The sequence below is a fragment of the Crinia signifera genome, chromosome 6 (genome assembly GCF_055691185.1).
Source record: "Crinia signifera chromosome 6, ASM5569118v1, whole genome shotgun sequence".
Classification (NCBI taxonomy): domain Eukaryota; kingdom Metazoa; phylum Chordata; class Amphibia; order Anura; family Myobatrachidae; genus Crinia; species Crinia signifera.
In genome coordinates this window covers 258,457,365-258,470,787 of record NC_139222.1, presented here as the reverse complement: position 1 = coordinate 258,470,787, position 13,423 = coordinate 258,457,365, and positions in this window count along the sequence as shown.

Sequence of the window (13,423 nt, the reverse complement as noted above, 5' to 3'; positions counted from 1 at the left end):
ACTAGGTGGCAGCACAGAGACTATGCTCCTCTTGGCAAGTGGGTCAAATTCTGACAACAATAGCGATGGTATATAATACTATTACTAGAGCTGCTGCCACAGCATACAGTTTGAAGGACAGAACGGAGCTACAGCACATGCCCAGTGGTAACAGCTTCTTCTTCCAAGTTCGTTGTGTGTGTTGATCTGAGTCTCCAGTCAGTGCACTGGACCAGAAAGTAGCTACCAGGAAGCAGAGACAGGAGCCTTACCATGAGGTGGGAGAATGTGAGCTTAGAAAGTGCAGTACTGGTTCCATTATGTTTGTGTATTTATATATTTATTATGGTATGTTTAACAATACTTTTTTAATATTTGAATGTACCTCCGCGGGGTGAAGATGGGCGTGATCTATGGGAAGGGGGCATGGCTTTGTGGCAATGCTGTGATCATGAGGGCCAGACCCCTGTCTCTCTGCCTCCCTGAAAATACACTGTCGCATGCACAGTATCCATTCTGTACTGCTCTGGGGGGATTCCCAACTGCCCCACCACCACTGCGAGACACTGTCAGCTGCGGGTGGGATGCGGAACAGCCCCCCGCCCCAAAAAATTGTTTTGTTGGGAGGTATGGTTTAACCCAGCAATGTCCAAACTATGTCGTCCCCCCCTCCAAAAAAATCTTTTGGATCTTGCGCAATTCCTGCCCTTGAAAACAATACTTTCTCTGGGCTCTACTAAACCTTCAAGCGTCCCTACAAAACCACCCAAACATCCTTAAATATCATGATCCTTCTACACTAGTGATTCTCAACCTCTTTTAAGGATTTGCCTTTCGAAGCAGGTGGGCTAATTACTGACCCAGCAAAGTAGATTAACTCACCTGTGCATGTTTAAAGAAATCCATAAAACATGACCTGTTGGTAGTACCTCAGGCTTAGATTGAGAACCACTTCTATACACACAGTTCATTTAAAATGTATAGGGGACGCCTGAGGTCTAAGTACAGGAGGGGTGTGGTCATAGGATTGATTTCCTCATGACCCCACCCCCTTCCGCACAACAGGCAGTGGGTGTATTACCGTGATGCGGTGAATTGGTACTCATCCCCAGTAAATTGGGTAGGATACCAAAATCCGTGGGTCTCCGGGACTTTTTGCAGAGTAGTCGGAGGCCATTAGTGTTTTTACGGCCACTTCTGTTTAATTACTGTCTTTATTTACTAATTGCAAACAGCTGCACCGCTTGCTGGCATTATGTAAATAAATGGTAATAGCATTAATAGCGATATACCTGTACGTTACAGTCTCCTGTATAGGCTGGATGAACTAATGCAGCCCCCCTACATTACTCAGTGTAATTCTCAAGTGCAGAATCTGTATTGATGATGAGGGAGCCCTGTATACAAATTGTTTTCTATGGTGAACCAAAACTGACAATTAACTTCGGCTGCAGCTTCATTAGCAATTCTGAGCCTCTTAATTAGCAAAATGTTTTGTCCTGTCATTTTCCGACATCATTTGCCTTCATTAATCATTCAGGAATTGCACATAATTATTAGTAACATAAACATTATTTCACGGATCCAGCTGCATTAAGTTAGAATTACAGCGTGCCGCGCATTTTAATTGTCCGTACTTCTGCTTCTAAACTATAAACAAATACTCATTAGGCTGCGTTAATGGGGAGATGATCATTTTTATAAACTTATCTTGCTTAAGTGTATAATTCATTCCCACAATGGCAAGTTTTCATTTCGCTGGATTCTCTCAATCGGTTTCCTACTTTTTGAAATAATCTCTACAGTTTCGGGAGTTGGAATTGAGTTCAGTGTGATGTACAGCCATGACGGGACTTTAAAATGCGCCTTGTGCCGGACGCCGCATGATGTTGTTAAGTCATGCAATGGGGGAAAGGCTGGCAGCATTGGTAAGTGAAGTGCTGACTAAGGACGATCTGATTGGCTGCACTGTGCATAGACTACAGCTGGGCTGGCCCAACCGGTCCTTGAGATCCCCCAACAGTTCACATTTTCTGGACTAACCATCTGGTGCACTGGTGTATTCATTAGTCACATTTTCAAACATGTAGTGCATTCATTCCTAACTGACACATTCTACAGATCCACAGTTGGCTTGGATAACGATCGGTTGGTAGATCTCGAGGACCTGTTTGGCCACCCCTGGACTACAGGGTGCTGTCTGAACATCCTGACCCTGAGAAGGACTCGGGCTGCTTTATCTGCTTGACAAGTAGGTGTGGCCAAGGCTTACAAGGGGCTTGTCCTCGCAGCACACTCCCTTCTATCAGCCACCCACAATTGGATATGAAAGGGGGCGGGCAGTTAGAAAGCCGGAAGGCTCTGCTGCGTGCGGCCAGTTGGTCTCTATGGGCCTTATTTTGGTTCACTCTTTCTGATAAAATCCTTCTTAGATGGACAAAACCATGTGCACTGCAGGTGGGGCAGATGTAACTTGTGCAGAGAGAATTAGATTTGGGTTGGGTTTTATTTCAAAGTGAGATCTATATTGCAGTGTAAAAATAAAGCAGTCAGTATTTACCCTGCACAGAAACAAAATAACTCACCCAAATCTAATTCTCTCTGCACATTTTACATCTTCCCCCCTGCAGTGCACATGGTTTTGTCCATCTAAGAAGGATTTTGTCAGAAAGAGTGAACTAGAATAAGGCCCTATGTGTGGCAGGACTGGCTCAACAAGCCATTGGCTGTCTTGGCATTTACCGGAAGTGCCAGTCCGGCCCTCCACTGACCCATGTGGCCGACTAATTATGAACTCTTTTAGACATGCGGGACAACTTTAGCATGTCAGACAGACCAATAATTAGCAGTCGGTTGCAGCATTGCACCGCACAACTATCTGAGTGATTCGGACAATTCCCCTATCGTACAGCCCATGGTGTTGGTCTATAAGCAAAGATTAGAAGGATTGCGTCAGGTCCAGTTTCCTGCACCAGTGCATTAAACACCACAACACCATGATTGAAGCTGCGGAGCCTCTTATTTAACCCTTTCCCGACGGGGCGTTTTTTGTTAACTTTTTTTTTTTTTCCCCTCCTTGCGTTCAAATAAGCGTAACTTTTTTAATTTTCTGGCTATATAGACACATGAGGGCTTTTTTTTTGCGGGACAAGTTGTACTTTTTAATGGTACCATTTACTATACCGTATAATATTCTGGGGAATCAGGAAATAATTCAATGTGGGGTAAAAAGGAAAAAAAACGCAATTCCACAATTTTGCGCTGGTTACGGTTTTTTTGGAGTTCCTAGTTAGTTTAAAATGATGGGTTATCTTTATTCTATGGGTCGTTACGATTCCGGTGATACCAAACTTATATAGTTTTCGTTACGTTTTACCACTAAAAAAAAAATAGAAAATTTTACGGTTTTTCTAATTTGCGTCGCGTCGCCATGTTCTGCGGCTTATAACTTTTTTTATTTTTCTACCTACGGACCTGGGTGAGGGCTCATTTTTTGCGGGCTAAAGTGTACTTTTTAATTAATACCATTATGGGATATGTGCGACTTTCTGATCTCTTTTAGTTACATTTTTTTGGGTAGGCGATGCGACCAAAAAACGTAGTTTTGGCGTTGGGAATTTTTTTCCGTTTACGCCTTTAACCGTGCGGGATAACTAATGTTATATTTTAATAGATCGGACTTTTAGGAACGCGGCGATACCAAATATGTTTATTTTTTTATTTTTTATTTATTTTTATTTGTGAAATGGGGAAAGGGGGGTGATTTGAACTTTTAATATTTTTTTATTTTTTTTATATTTTTAAAATTTTTTTTTTTTTTTTACTTTTACTACAAGGCCCCCTAGTGTACTTGACCACTAGGGGGCGCGATCGCCTGTACTAGGTTCAGCCATAGAGCTCTATGGCTGAACATAGTGATTTTCAGCACTTCCTATTACATCCTGCCTCAGGCAGGATGTAATAGGAATGCTGACATGGCCAGCACAGGGGTCTACATTAGACCCCTGGCTGCCATGGCAACCGATCGGCACCCTCCGATCTCGCCGCGGGGGGCCCCGATCGGCGCCGGAGGGGGGCGCCCCCCCTCCGATCAGCTATTTAAGCACTGCGGGCGCTTTGCCCGCGGTGCTTAAAGGGTTAAACGGCCACGATCGGCGAACTCGCCGCTCGTGGCCGTGAGAGCAGGTACCTGGCTGTAATATACAGCCATTAGCTGCTCTCTTTCAAGCCAGCTCACTCCGTGAGCTGGCTTGATTCCCCCGCAACCGACATATGACGTACATGTACGTCATATGTCGGGAAGGGGTTAAAGCATGCAGAAAACACTCTCTTCTAGAGCGTATTCAATATAAAATACTTTTACTTACACACAAGGCCATAAACCAAACCAACAAACATTGCTTATCCCAAAATATCTCCCAACTCAACCTCTTCGCTCCTCACAAAATCGATGTCTCTCCCACTGACAGTCTATATGCTCCCATTAGTGATTGCAGGACTTTCTTCATGCTGCACCTATTCTTTGGAATTCCCTCCCATGCACAATACGACGATCCAAACCTTCTAACGTTCCCTTAAAACTCTCCTCTTCAGGCAACATATCAGATTCCAGTACCAAACACACAACCTTCGTATACCTTTCCTATCTAATCACGTATATGGATCATTAGGTCTCCAGCAAGTTGGTCAATAATCATTAGGTCAACATGCATTAAGGTCGACATGCAGGAAGGTTGACATGACTGAAGGTCGATATGGGTTAGGTCGACAGGGTCATTAGGTTGACACATGCATTATGTCGACAGTCAAAAGGTCGACATAGGGTTTAAAAAAAAAAATTTTGAGCCGACATGTGCCTACAGGTGGTATTTAATGCCCTACTATCCACTACGGCGTGGTAGGAAAATAAAATAGTGTACAAAACATGGCGGACAACCAACACTTGGGTCATTGAATCATATAGCCCACCAAGAACCTTTGCAATCTAGTAGACTTTAGAGCAAATTCTCTCTTTAATGGACAAAGAAATGTGCACTGCAGGTGGGGCAGTTGTAACTTGTGCAGATAGAGTTATATTTGGGTGGGGATTGTACTTCAAACTGATATCTATATTGCAGTGTAAAAATAAAGCAGCCAGTATTTACCCTGCACAGAATCAAAATAACTCACCCAAATCTAGCTCTCTCTGCACATGTTACATCTGCCCCACCTGCAGTGCACATGGTTTTACAATCAATATGTAGCCGCACACATCCATACGCACCGCATGCACACTGATTCGCAAGGTGCGATTTCACTCTAGTGGGGCGGTGGCTTAGCACAAGGCGTCAGCATTGCCCAAAAGAGAAAGGAGGTTCAGCTTAGATAATGGTGAAGGATGGTCATGGTTGCCAGCAGGTGACAGTATTAGGTTTCCCAGTCATTACCAGTATTACACCAGTCACCCATGACTGCCACTGGTTGCTAATATAATGCTGCTGCATTACAGAAGTCCGGCAGCAGCTCCAATTGTCCCCCGCAGGTCTAAAGGTGCATACACACTACGCAATATGCTCAATGTGTTATTGTGCCGTGCCTAGCATGGTTATGTTGTGTGATTACGTCCAGAATTTGTGTACCTGATGTGTTAGTGTCGAGCATGTGTATGCTGGATGTGTAATTATGTCCAGCATGGGTGTACATGGTGTGTCATTGTGTCAAAAATGCATGCGCTTGGTGTGTGATTGTGTCCAGCATGGATGTGTTTGGTGTGTAAGTGTGTCCAGCATAGGTGTTATTGGTGTGTAAGTGTGTCCAGCATGGGTGTTATTGGTGTGTGATTGTGTCCAGCATGGGCGTTATTGGTGTGTGATTGTGTCCAGCATGGATGTGCTTGGTGTGTTAGTGTCCAGCATGGGTGTGCGTGGTGTGTGATTGTGTCCAGCATGGGTGTGCTTGGTGTGTTAGTGTCCAGCATGGGTGTGTGATTGTGTCCAGCATGGGTGTGCTTGGTGTGATTGTGTCCAGCATGGATGTGCTTGGTGTGTTAGTGTCCAGCATGGGTGTGCGTGGTGTGTGATTGTGTCCAGCATGGATGTGTTTGGTGTGTTAGTGTCCAGCATGGGTGTGTGATTGTGTCCAGCATGGGTGTGCTTGGTGTGATTGTGTCCAGCATGGATGTGCTTGGTGTGTTAGTGTCCAGCATGGGTGTGCGTGGTGTGTGATTGTGTCCAGCATGGGTGTGCTTGGTGTGATTGTGTCCAGCATGGGTGTGCTTGGCGTGTGATTGTGTCCAGCATGGGTGTGCTTGGTGTGTGATTGTGTCCAGCATGGGTGTGCTTGGTGTGTGGTTGTGTCAAGCATGGTATCCATTCCATAGGCTGACATAGCAATGGTGGACACATGAAAAATTTGACATAAGGTTTTTTTTTTTTTAGAAGCACAGTAAGGGGACACGGAACACTAATTTGGGGTTCATGTGCTGAAATCTAAAAAATGACACAAAAAAAACCCATTCAAATACAAATGCCGATAATTGCCATGTCACCTTTTTGTCAGTGTCAACCATTTGGGGTGGATGTAGACACGGTCACCCTTTTGGCCATCGACCCTTTATACCATAATCAGAATCAACATCTGTATTGATTGCCAAGAGTATCAGAGATGCACAAGGAATTATTTCCATTAGCCACAACTTCCATATAATCCCACATTTAACACAGCCAATAAGGACACAATTTAATAACACAATCGTAATAATATAAAACACACATGTGCTATGAGATTTAGATTCCAAGTTAGATTTCCAAAAACCATCCATCATGGGTGTACTTGTTGTGTGCTTGTGTCCAGCATGGGGTGTGATTATGCAAGTGTGCTGGATGTGTGATTGTGCCCAGCATGGGTGTGCGATTGTGTTCATCAATGTGTATTTCTGTCCAGCATAGATGTGTTATTGTGTCTAGAATGGGTTTATTTGCATAGCTGCTGGAAATATATTTTGTGAGTCCTTTGTTGATGTGCTGTTAGTGGCCACATGACTGATTTTTTGCATGCATATGAGAGAGAGACTGTGTGTATAACACTGCTCTAATTACGTTTTACATCACAATGATCATACACATGACAGCGCCATCACTGACATAACACAAGTGTAGTTATATCACAATAAATCCTCTGCAAGCTACAGTCAGCAAATAATGCGCACACACAATAGAATTGTACTTCCTCTGCCACAAGAAACATTATAAAATCATATACGTTGCCCTTCCAAAAAGCATTCTTTATATATTCACTGCATATCGTTATTTTATATTATCTGTAACGCGCTACATAATGTATTATGTCTATAGAAATAAATGCTAATAAATCTTTACGAAACAGGGAACAAAAAAAAAACGGCTATGCCATAGATTTCGACTTATACAGTTATTTTTCCCACATCTAATTATCAAAACACCTAGTATACAATAGATTATAAATGAGTTGGTTATTATGAAAATCTGCCGCTAGATTTTATTCCAGATCTTCAGTTTGCAAGTCCGAAATTGTTGAATGAAATGTTTTTGAATAAAAAAATAAACCAAAAATGAAACAAACAATACAATAATAGTTTTGTTAATACATGACTGGATTACAGAGGTAAACAAATGGGATCATTTGCTCATTGTTAAACTACAAACAAAAATGCTCAAACAGAACTTTCATAAACAATAATTGTTGAATGAAATGTTTTTGAATAAAAAAAATGAACCAAAAATGAAACAAAACAATACAATAATACTTTTGTTAATACATGACTGGATTACAGAGGTAAACAAATGGGATCATTTGCTCATTATGTTTAAACGACAAACAAAAACGCTCAAACAGAACTTTCATAAACGATAATTGTTGAATGAAATGTTTTTGAATAAAAAAATAAACCAAAAATGAAACAAACAATACAATAATAGTTTTGTTAATACATGACTGGATTACAGAGGTAAACAAATGGGATCATTTGCTCATTATGTTTAAACGACAAACAAAAACGCTCAAACAGAGCTTTCATAAACAAGATTTTTTTTTATTTTGATTGAATGCTATATTGGTTGTTTTTGCAGCTGTGCAACAATAATTTTTTGGGGGGGCGACTGTATTCCACTGCGTCCCCCCCTTTCCTCAGATTGTGCTCACAGACCAGTAAGAAGGAGTAAGGGGGCAGTGGTGGGAGTCACCAAAATGCAGCATCTTCAAGTCATTTGGAATCGGTACTAATGTTCCTCCTGAAACCTAATTTCATAATTTACTGGCAGCCGGGCTAAAGGAAATAAAATAATAATTTCTAGCCTCTGGACAACAAACTCCGCTTTTCTTCTGAAAAGGTAATTAGCCCCTTAAAAAAGAAGAAAAACCGCCATCTCATATTAAGCTAAAATCTCATCAGAAGAGAAAGAGGCCCTCATTACAGGTAATTACGCAGGAATTAGAAACATCATTTAACTAAATGAGTGAATAATACTGTGGAGATTGAGGGAAACTTGGTACACTTCTGCAGAACACTCTAAGTCGCATTACAAAAATTGTTCCTCTTTAATGGAATAATTCCTTTTTCTCGTCTGAGCGGCTTTCAGAAAAACCTGAGACTGCAGCCGGAGAGGGGGACTGAAAGGAGCGGACACGTAAAAGCCATCTCCGCAGGAGAGTGGAAGTATAAAGAGTCCCTGAGACAGCATAATGAGCCAAATTAAGGGCTGCAAGGAGGGAAAAAGGAAAAACGCAAGCACTTTTTTTTATTATTATCATTATTATTATTATTATGAATATCGAGCTTGTTCAGTGAAGAATGTGTTCCAGCGGCTATGTAAGAGTTGGCCGGGAAGATGGAGCTGGAAGGCCGAGGTTATGTCCGTGTCATAAATCAGCACGTCTCTGACTTACCCCTTGTACTACGGTATGGTAATCCTCTATGCTGACCTATATGCCACACGCTCCTAAGATACACAACAGATGAACACAAGTCAGCCATAATTGCTCAAGCATGGGAAAAATGTGTACAACCGTACGCTGAGCCACGGCCGGATCAACGCTATAAGTACCTTTGGTCTGGTACCCATTGTAGCATTTGCCCCAACATTATCCGTGTCTGAAAACAGGCAAAAATGATGCAAACTAAGAACACCAGCCTATCACACGTGTCTCTATCTGAACTACGTGCAAATGCCTCCATTGCCTACACCAGTGATGGCTAACCTTCCAACTGTTGTTGAACTACACATCCCAGCATGCCGCTAGTTTTACTATTTGGCCATGCTAAAACTGATGCAGGACATGCTGGGATGTGTAGTTCAACAACAGCTGGAGTGTCAAGGTTAGCTATCACTGCCCTGTAAAGGGCCGGTGGAAGGCACCGGAGCGCCCCAGGCGGGGGGCGCTCCAGCGCTACACTGGGGGGGGGGAGGTGCCAGGTACTCTGGTGCCACTACACTATTGGGGGGGGGTGAGTCGCTCCAGGGAGGGGGGGGGGGGGGGGGGGGTTGCCGCTAACCTCCATCCCCGGGGACCTGCTCCTAATGTCTAAGGCTGCCTAGTGGTGGCGCTGCCTGTACATGCGAGCAGGGCTGCAGAGTTAGCTCAGTGCAAAAACACACACTATATGGGCAGCAGGGTGATGCAGTGGTTAGTGTTGCTGCATCACAGCTACGATTACAACCAAAACAACCTCTATATATTTTTAGAGTTTGTTTTTTGAGCTTAACCACAAGGTATATGGGTAAAGACCATGGGCCTAATTCAGACCTGTTCGCTAGACTGGTCGCTCACCATCAAATTATTTTTTTCGGAACTTGTTTCCTAGCACGGCGCCCGTCGGGTCCCATCACATACCATAACTTAAGGTATGCGATGGGACCCGATCAGACCCGATTTTCGGGTTTTAAAGACCTTCCCATATAATTTAAAAATCGGTCGCATCGCATGCCATTACAATGGTATGCGATGCGACGCGACCGACCCGATTTTACATTGTAACCAACGTTAAATGCCCCCCCAGACCCGATTTTTAATTGTATACCCACATGATGGTTAATTATTGTCAAATGCCCCCCCTTTGTTGCCACGCCACGATAAACGTCAACACGAAGCGTGGCGAGCTCAGCGAGCCCGCGAGGGGCGGCGGTACGCGTCCTCCGACCTTTTCATACCCCACTATCCACGTCGGGGTGGAGTTGATTTTACAGAGTGTGGCGAGCGCAGCGAGCCCCGCGAGGGGACGCGGAATACATGTTAAGTAATACGCGTGCGCTCGCCACGCTTCGGGCTCGGTGGCTGGCTGCGCTCTCCACACTATATAAAATCAACTCCACACCGACATGGATAGTGGAGGTATGAAAAGGTCGGAGGACGCGTACCGCCGCCGCTCGCCACGCTTCGGGTTGCCGTTGATCGTGGCGTTAACAATGGGGGGCATTTCACATAGTAATTACCCATCAGGGTGGCTGTACAATTAAAAATCGGGTCAATTTGGTCGCATCGCATGCGACTGATTTTTTCGACCCGATGACATACAATATAAATCAATGGCGCCGTGCTAAGAAACAAGTACCTTTTTTTTTCTCCTTCGCAGATACTAGTCAGTCTAAACTGACTTTTATCCTGGCCAGAGATGGCCGAATTCGGGGCGGGCACGTGATGTCAGCTGCCCGTCCCAAGCAGGCATTGATGCTCCTGCGTTCACAGGGCACACCTGCGTTTCTATGGGCACACCTAGAAAATGCTGGGTATTCCTCCCAATACTGGAGCGAACGCCTCGTTGATTGTGAAACTGGCTGAAGGCGGTCGCTCAGTGGGTTTGCACATGCGTAGGCCCCCGCCATAGGCCGGTGGACCGAATGCAGCCCGCTGCTAGTGGGTCTGTATCACTCACCAGATTTCCGCATCAAGATGATCTTTCCCTCATTGGTGGGGTGCATACAGCACCAACATTTCCATTACTGACACAATCTCATGTAGAAATGTTGCACCTCCCACACACAAGCAGATGTTTCCTGAACATTTATACAAACATATCCCCATCTTCACAGCATAGTCTTGCTCCTGTCACGCTGCCCGGGACATGTTACAGACAGACCAACACAAAGACAGGCATCCAGGAAGCAGGGGCAGGCGGGTGACTTTCATTTCACGTTTATTTGCGATCTAATGAAACAAGTGTGTATACCGTATGAATTATACATGGCTTGGGCCGGTAATTGTCGCACTGTTACACACATTTATGATGCAGTTATGCAAGAAATGTAGAAAATCCAAAATCTTGTTGAAGCTCACTTCCCCCATCGCTTCTTGTCAGCGAGTCTTTAAGTCCCCACAAAGGAGCTCTTCAGAGCGGCAGACAGAGCTGCTCCAGATCAGCAGCCACAAAATGTTTCCAGGTAACGCGATCCTTTAACCTGACCAAACACAATTCCCTGATATTTTCTCTCTCCCCCCGCACAGAGGTCCTCAGGACAATGGCAGCTTGTCTGAAGTCTCATGGCCACGGTCCATGCTCATGAGGTAATTACCTGGCCATATCCTCACCTTTATTGGTACTTCCGATGTTGCCTCTGATTCTCTGATGTCCTTCATGATGGTTATCGCTAGGCAGGGTCAGAAGGGCATAGGGTGAGAACGCACTGCTGCGCAGCTAAGCTGCTACAGACATCATGGTGGGGTAATGGAGTAGAAACGGACATTTCCAAAATCACCTCGCAGATACCTTGGTGGGGGTAGAGATGGGAGGAGGGGAACTGGCCAAAGTCACTTCAGAAGCAAGCGGCAGGTTACAGCCATCAACAGATGGTAAAGTGTCTGCTCAGCAAAGGGACTACCACAATCCTGCTGTCATTGTAGTTCCCCGAAAGAACTACTAATCCCAAAACAGAATAGTGCCAGGGTCCCCCATACACATATGTGACTTCTCTTTCCGAGAATGTTGCATAAGAATTTTCTTGAACTTCCCAGCGGCTTTCCAAGCAACGGAAGTGTGACACATTTTATGCTTTGGGTCTGTCATAATTTTGCCTTTTAAATTATTGCAGCTTTAAACATAGAGGGGGAAGGTTGAGATGCATCAATCCATCTAAATAATGGACATATTGCCCATAGCAGCCAATCAGCTTATTGCTAGCAATGTTTTAGAATGCACTTTATGAATGCTAGCTAGATATTACCTATAGCAACCACTCTTTAGGAGGAGAGTCCTACATTTCTCCATCAATATAATCTCATAGGGTTACAGTATAGATGACAGCTCATGTCTAGGTCGACACCGAAAAATTGTGGACACTGGCAAAAGGTCAACATAAGTCTTTTATAATTTCTTGGTGTATATATCTATCTTCACTCGCCATGCTTCGGGCATGCATATTCCCAGTTTGACTGCAAAGTATGAAAGACCACCTTCAAAAATTTTTATTTTTAAATCATGAATATCTACTGTTGACCTTTCCTATGTTGACCTTTTGGCAGTGTCGACCATTTTTAGGTCAACATAGACATTGCCCGGGCAGCCTAGATGGTGTAATGGCCATGGGTTTGATTCCCACCATGGCCCTTACTGTGCGGAGTTTGGATATTCTCCCCGTGCTTGTGTGGGTTTCCTCTGGGTACTCCCAATTTCCTCCCACAACAAAAAGTAACCCTAGAATAAATGTGTGCGTGCATGTGGTAGGGATTGTAAGCTCCACTGGGGCAGGGACTGACGTGAATGTTTAAATATTTTTTTGTACAGCGCTACGGAATATGTGTGCGCTATATAAATAACTGGTAATAAATAGTCTATCCACTGACTGCATACAGTCTCATAGGCAATTATATGGATCCATTATACCTTTACATTTGTATCTATAAACATGTCAGGTGGGGATTGCAGCGCTCTGCAATGTTTAATGGCTTGTGTCACCAGAAGTGTGAACCACCATAGCCCCGGGATTACAACGAAACTTTGCAGTAACAATTCCTGAGAACCAAGATGCCATGAAAATCGGGAGAGCTTCAACTGTCTATACAGGAAGGGGGCGCTACAAACGTTACTGGTTTCAAAGAACAGCGGTGGAAATTTCGGCTGGACATTGAAAAAAAAATGCATTTTACTCATCATGGTGCATGTGTGACATATTAGGGCTCAGAGCAGAGTATCCCATTGCAGTCACAATGATCTGAAAGCTGAAACATTCTACAAAAAGGAAGCTCAATAAGAATAGCATAGGAAGTGAATGGGGAATTCTGTTTGTGTTGGTACATTGGTGATCCTAGTATCAAAAGACATATGGCAGGACAGATTACCTGGGAACGAATGGTAAACCTGATCATGTTATAGGAGTACACTTGCACTGCCATGCTAAAGTTTTTATTTTTATTTAAAAAAAAGTTAGGTTAGTTACAGTTGCTTGTCCTCCACGTTTGTCAGTTACAATTTAAAAATCTATCAGATCCTCTTTGTGGC